The following is a 7736-nucleotide window of genomic DNA, read 5'->3' on the forward strand; positions in this document are numbered from 1 at the left end:
TAAAGCAAAGCTTCAAGGCTAAATACAGCCGGCGATGCGCGTTAAACAAACGTTATTTTAGGGAAGGGGGTCGGCTCCAAACCCAGAGGCACCGGCTCGCCTTGTGCTTGCGACCAGGAACGCGAGAGCACGTGTGTGCCGAGGGCTTGCTGCTGCTGCTGCTTCTTGGTCCCCAAAACTCCTTGTGAAAATCACGAAATCGTCAGAAATCCCGCTCCTTTTCTCCTTCCCCAAGGACTTAAACGTGGAGTCAGTGTTTTACACTGAATTCAGGTGCTTTAGTGACAATCAGCGGGGCAGAAAGTTCCCACTCAGCTGCTACCCGGGCTGGCTGTTGGCAGTTTCCTCGGCCAGCAAATCTGTTTGGAGGCAAAACAGTTTAATTTCTGCTGCTAAGTGAGCTTCAAGCCGAGCCCGGGGCGGGCAGGCTGCTCCCCCCGGCCCCGGCTGCTTGCTGCTCTCGGGCACACACGCTTTGGTTTTGCCTGCTCACCTTGTGCCTCTCCCCTCGAGAGGCTCAGGTGCTGTTTGGGGCAGAGGAGAGGTGAAAGCCACTTGTAGGTGTTGTTTTAACACGTCGGTGGGTGAAATTTCAGAAAATTTGAAGCGTGAGCTGTGTGTAGCCAAGCGACCTAGCCAGAAAGCCGCGTCGTCTCCCCGCTTTCTCCTTCTGCAGACGGGGAAGATGGTCCCGACTCCGTTCAGCAGCACCGTGCCCCCCGCACACCGCAGTGCCAAACGTACCTGCCAGCACGGCCGGGCTCCTGGGTGGCTGCTTTTAACAGATACTGCATGCTTGTCGTCAGTATGCTTTGGCATCCAGTCCTTGCTTACGTACAAATTTACACAACGTGTAACGCAATGTAAAATATGTATCACACGATATATAAGAAAGACCACACAGCATAAAACACGCACCGTATTCCACAGAATATGGAATCTGCAATAATGGAAGGCATATAGTAACGTGTGGGATATTGCAAGATGCTATGTCTTGTACGTGTCTTGTATGTAAAGCTCATCTTACAAGCTATTAGTTAGGTTGTTTGGTGATCTTAAGATCATTCATAGTCAATTAACCCTTGGGACTAAATTATCCCACACTACTGCTGCCTCAGGTCGATACCTGCATAATCTTTCAGCCCTAATACATCAGCTGTTTCTGGGGCTGAGGCACGCAAAAATGCTGTGTCTTTAATTTTTATATATATGTGTGTGCATGTGTGTAGTTACAATATATATTGACTATTTCTTTGCAAAGCTGTATTGTGTGTGTAGTAACTATTTTTATATATATATATATGGATACTATTTCTTTGTAAAACTGTAAAATTTTAAGGCTGACAAGGTCTTTTTGTTAGGAATGCACGTGATTTTGACATACACCCAAAGCTGCCCAAGCTAAAAGCCCAGGGAGGAAAGGAAAATCGCTGTGGAGCTAAGCTGCAGCTGAGCCAGAGCAAGGCTGGCTTGCTGGTTGCACTTCTGGGCTATGATGCCCGTGCTAGGACGGGGCAAAAAGCTGGAGGCTTCGTTTTCCAGCTTGTTTAGTGACCTAGCTCACATGGAGGAGAAAGCTATGGGAGCTAAGCCAGCGAAGAGAAGAGCTAGCGTGTCTTTTGGTGTGTTGCTAAAGCAACTGTGATCTGAAGCCAGGGATGCACATTACAATTGTCCTTAGGAGCTCAGTTTTCTCTGTTGTAGCTGTTCAGGGCTGTAGGAAGAAAAAGTCTTTTAACGAATATCATGGGGGGCTGCTTTAGAGAACTATTTTCTTCTCATCTCTGCTAGCATTTCTTATGTGATTTTTGAAGAAATAATTTAAACTTAAGATTTCCAACACAAATAATACTAAGTGCATATGAGCCTGCATGTGCGTGTTTGTAAGTCACAGACAAACACCCACGCGGATCCCACAGCCGTCAATAGGAAACATATGTATGTCCACAGAAAATCAGTTTGCATTTTGGGGAGGATATCTGTGTGTGAGAGAAATACAGAAAAATAGAGTAGGAGTAGACACAGACACATGAACTGGTCACAGCTTTAAAAAAATAATTTGGGAAGACAGAGGAGACCCTTCTCAAACGCTAATCTATGCAGATTGACAGAAGAACCTATTAATGTTAATGGAGTATCAAGCTGTAAAAACACATGCGGAGTAGAGTTTATTCTCTGCATTAGTTACACGGTATAATATTGCAATTTCAAACTCTGCAATTATTTGGTCACTAAAGAGCTCTGTTGCTTGGCCATGGCTCAGAGGTTACATTATGATCTCTGATGTTGGAAGCTTATCGTTCTCTTCTGATCACTGGTAATATTGCATATTTCATATTTCAAAAAAATGCATGAATTATTTTATAATATTTTCTTTTCTGTCTTCTCCTCTAAATTTAAAACCAGATTTCCAGATTTTGTGGTTAGTTTGTACTGAAAATGACTCATACTCATCAGACCAGTCCTATTAATTTACTTGAATTGTTGTTTTTGAAAGGAAAGAAAAGAAGTTTCTTTAAAGTACCATCAAGTGTGGTTTTTTTCCCCTCCCTAGTGAAAAAAGACACGGTTTTTTTTGCCTTGTGATGTGTGTGCAAAATAATCAGAAACAAACTGGGGGGGGGGGGGGGGGGAGAGGGGAGGGAACCAGAGAGTTGTTCCAACCTTTGACTTTGACTTGTCTGTCTTACAGAGAGGGTTTGTGAGGAGGGTTGTGCAGCACCTTGCCTGCAGGTTCACAAACTTTTTGGGTTATTTGCTGCCATGTAGTGATCCCCAAGGGGTTCAGCTGCATGCTGTAAACTATTCAATGCTTATCTGTCTGATGGGCTCAGGAACAAGGGATTGATGGTAAAAACACTTGTTGGATTACTACCTTCCAGTCATTTAAGGGCTTAAAGAGTAGGATCAGGAAGCCTAATTTATCCTCCAAACTGCTGTCATCTAAGTGTCTGGAGATCTCCTCTTTGCCAAGTGCAAGCCATAGTCTCTGCTCTACAGCAATTTCTATCTGCTTCTGGTGTCTAGCACCATGTAGCGGGGCAACTGCTGCTTTGACCTTGAACTTGCCAGAGGAAAATGTGCATACTGATTCTGTATTAATTACCTCTTGTTTCCCCCTCACTCTTTCTGAGGGGAAAAACACCCAGGGCCTTATAGCAGCCAGAATTAAAGAACATTTACTTGCATTCAGCCTGGGGCACTGGGGCTCAGTTGCTGTCTGGAGAGGCTCAAGGTTTTGCTCTGCGAGGGTGGGTAATCTCTACAGAGGCAAGATGACTTGGTGGTTAGGTATAATGATATCATTAATATTCCAGCATGATATAGCCTTATCTGAGGCTGAAATACTGCTGTAACCATCTAACCATCAGATATGGTAGATGTGGTGCTTAGGGACATGGTTTAGCGGTGGACTTGGCAGTGTGAGGTTAATGGTTGGACTCGATGATCTTAAGGGTCTTTTCCAACCTAAACAATTCTATGATTCTATGATATTGCATTGCAAGTTAGTGACCTCTCTGGAGAGCAAAGACCTGACATGATTCAGTCACCTTTGGTCATGACTCACTGGTCATCAGATCAGATAGGGCACATCAGATAGGGCTGGAGTCTATTTTGACACCAGAAACATGTTCCCCATGGCTCTATCCAACAACATCCATCACTGCTAGGGGCCAGCGAATACCACAAATATGTCCCCAGGGGCTGGGCCTTTTTCTAGGGTGGTGGCACTTTCCCTGGTTGGAGTTTGGCTGCAGTCTCCCTCCAGCCCTAGCAGGATTGCTGCTGAGCCGTATCCGGCTTTGAAGTGCCACCGGCCAATCTCTTTGGCAGTTGCCAACCCCAGGGAAGTGCCCTGCACCTCCACCCTGTCTGTTTAATCCCAATCTGTGCAGGTTTATTTCCTAAATCACAGGTAAGCAGTGTGGCCGGATAAAGCAGCAGCTACTCACATAGCTGTTAGCTGAGCAGAGCCACGGGGAAGCCAATAATGTGTTAGTGAGAGCTGGACTTCTGGGCTTTGCTGCTCATTTCTCTGGGAAGCGGGTTTTATTTCTGCATCTGCAGCATGGCTTCCCTCAACCTTTTCTTCCTTTGCGGGTATTGCCCCTGGCAAGAGCACAGTCGGCAAATGCATCCTCCTGGCCCCAACAGCCCCCGTTCTGCTTCGGAGTAAGTACCCCCTCGTAATGTACTGCAAAGGGGGTGCGTACACCCCAGACTGGGACATCCCTGGTTTAAAACCTTCCCAAGCTTCCAGCAGAGGCACAACAAAGCATCCTGCTGACTTCAGTGAAAGTATGGGACTGGTTCCCAAGAAACTTAGGGATTCTGCATTGCCCTGTGGGTTCTGGGCGGGATTTGAACCAGTGACTGAATTTAGAAAGCTGCCTGGAGCGAGCTCGTTTCACTCTCACACCGTCCCAATTTTAGATTTTCATCTAAAATCTCATTTTCATTGTGATTATGTATTAGATGTAATCATAATCTATTTGACAAGCTGGGGTTCTGACTTCAAGCTCTGCTGCCAAAGAGCCATAGATGGAAATAACCAAATAACCTTATGTACCTCCGGCACAATGTAGCGTGCAAACAGAGCACAAACACCCCAAATCTGTTGTTCTGTCTTTGATTTTGATTGACTTCGAAGAAATGTTAAAAATAATAACGAGAAGCTGATGACATCGTGGCCTGAGGAATGCACCACTGCTAGAGAACAGATGGTGCAAAGACATTTTTTGGAAACTTTTTTAAAAAAATGAACTTGGCACCTGGGCCTTTCTTAGGATAAATGCTCTAACTTGGAGCAACCGCAGCAGTTGGCGGTTGGGATCCATTGAAAACCATCGATTTTGCTGCAGAGGAATGCAGTGCTAGCAAGATACAGATTTCTTTCTTGTGATCACTAATATTTCTTCTTTCACGTTTGAGAGGCCTCATCTCTTTTCCTGTGGTATAATTGGAAGGAAATTAACAGAATTTAGTTTTGCAGCTCTAAAAATGTGATTTCAGGGATGGCTGACCAGGCTTTAAAGTAAATAAATAATTATGAAGAGAATGCATCATTAGTTTGTCCTTCAGTTCTGCATTTTATCAAGTTCAGTGGTTTCTGCTCTAAGTTTTTGCTTAGCAGTTCCACAAGCATTTTCAAGTGGAAGTTAAATCAATCTGTAGTAAATGTAATCCTATTGATAGTACAGTGGCTTTTCTCAATCTTAATTCACTGGCTTCTTATAAATAGTCACAGCCTCTTAGATGACTTCAGATTCAACAGCTGGTGTTGTTACTGTCGTATCGAACCCAGCAAGTTATGCTAGACAAAAGAATCTTGTGAAGAAAAGCATCTGACCTTGATCTGAAGACTTTCAATGATAGAGTCCACCTTACCCTTTGAACAATGATTCTGTGTTAAAAGAATCTATGCTTTATTGCTTATTCATATTTGTCTGGCATTTACTTCCAAGCAATGAATCTTGCTGGGCATTTCTCAGCTAGATTAAAGAACTGTTCTGTACCTGGTATTTTCTTTTTCCAAGGATGTACTTGGACATCCTAGTGAAGTCACCTCTTAATCTTCTTTGTGATAGACTAATCAGATTGAGCTGCATAAGTCTCTTGCTAGAAGGCATGGTGGGTTGTTTTTTTTTTTTTTACAGCCCTCAAATCATATGGATTTCCATATGGCTTGACATCAGTGGAGATTTATGCTAGCTTGGAATTTGGCTGTATATTTCAATTACTGCGAACATTTTGTGGCCTGGGGTGGAACGCGCCTAAGAGCATGACAAATTATTTATAACATGCATATCTGTTGAACTTGGTTTAGCAATCAAATGGAGTAAAATTCAGCTGCATGCAGATGATCAGCAGAAAGCCCATGTCCCATTAAACTGTTTTCATGGGTTTACATTCATCTTAAGTGCAATTGAGGCCATGGGAGCAAAGATAAACATCAGCCATTGAGACAGATGCTTAACTTATGCACCTCATTTTTCATGGCCTCAGTGGAGTTGTGCTGATTTACACCAGCTGAAGACCTTGGCCCACAGTAAGCAGCACAAAATGATAAAAGAGTCCAATCCTCAGCTGGCCGCTTATATAAGGGTTTGAATGCAACCTCAGTGCTTGGTAATATCTCATTAGAGCCTGAGTCAATATGGCAAGGGGACATAGTTATAATAGAGCAAAGCTGCAGCAGCTTCACAGAATCCTAATTGCTCTAGAGCTTCTGAGGGGGAATCTGGTCCATCATTTTGGTTATTAGCTCCAAGCAGTAGTTTTCCCCTTAAAATTGATACAGAGACAGAGGTAAGTGAAATCCAAGTGTTCAGCTGATGGAAGTTGTTTGGATCCCATCCAAATGCTTTCCCTTGGTTACGGAAGCCACCCAGAAAGGTCCTGAGCATCCATGGGACATGGTGGCATTTGCAATCCTGTTTTTCCATATATGTACATTTTCACACAAACATTTGGGTACATACATGTGCATGTAGGCTTGTATAAATAGATGCACACACAAATCATAGCTATTTATGTTCATGTATGTGTTGTAAATACGTACATCTAAATACAGGAATGCCTACATTTATATTTTATGCAGAGAGCTATAGATAAGACCAATGCTATGGATAGGAATGTGTGTGTGTGTTTGTGTTAAGCTGCTGTCTGGTTGTGTACACCAGTATGATCAAGAGAATGTGAACAGAAGCGTGTGTGTTTATATATGCGTGTGTGGAGCTGGTGTGGGGAAGGGCCACTGGGAAATAAATGATACAAAACGTCTGTACATTCCAGGGAAATGTTCGGATCCCTGAGGTTAAGGGATATGCTCTAGTCATAAAAATAAACACATTGGTGTAGCATGCCATTGATATGTGGATAAACTCACTAAGGACGGGTAAAGTTTCAGCTTTCACCTCCTTCTGATGGTGAGCTAGCTGCTTCCCTTGCTGCCTCTTTTGACAGTTCAAAGTAAAACGACATTTTAAATAAGAGGTTAAAGAGCAGAGGAAAACAGAGGTTTTCTGCTTGAACCAGGGGAAATTTGATAAACCAGTCTTCCAGAGATGCCAGCGATTTCAAAAGGCTCCATTTCCTTTTGATAAGGTTTTGAGAGAGTAATTCAGAGTAGGATCTGTTAGCCAGAGCTCTTAGCTGCTAAAATGTCAGATCAGAGGCTGAGCTATTTCCCCAAGACTAACGGTTAGTTATTGCAATGTATAGCCTATTGTGCTAAGCCCTTTACAAAATCTTTGTACCACCACTTCTATCCTGCCTTTAAAATCGCACTTAGATTTGCAAGAAGAATGGTCAAAGGGTTTTAATTAGGCAAGACCTGAAGAAAGGCTCATGTGCTTTAAAGCTTGACCTACTTTGTCCAACTATGTGCGTTCTAATAAAAGATACTACCTCCCCTTGCAAACATTGCCTTGTTTATACCCCCAGACCATGCTGGCTGCACCAACAGTCCCTCAAGAAGAGCATGAAGCACAGAAGCACCCAGAATCGTAGAGGGTGGAAGTTCTGACCTGTCACCATTGGTTGTGTTAAAAGTTCAACTGCTGACCATTTATCCAGTTTCCATTGTTAAAAGTGGATAATCAGTGGTAGAGAGATGCTATAATCCTGTTCAGATATGAGTAATGTGTTTCATCAGTGGTTATAATAGAAGTGGTTATAGATTGTTAAATATAGTTTAAAATATGTAGAAAGGATATTAAACTCATCCTACTGGT

Source organism: Mycteria americana, chromosome 7 (genome assembly GCF_035582795.1).
Source record: "Mycteria americana isolate JAX WOST 10 ecotype Jacksonville Zoo and Gardens chromosome 7, USCA_MyAme_1.0, whole genome shotgun sequence".
NCBI lineage: Eukaryota > Metazoa > Chordata > Aves > Ciconiiformes > Ciconiidae > Mycteria > Mycteria americana.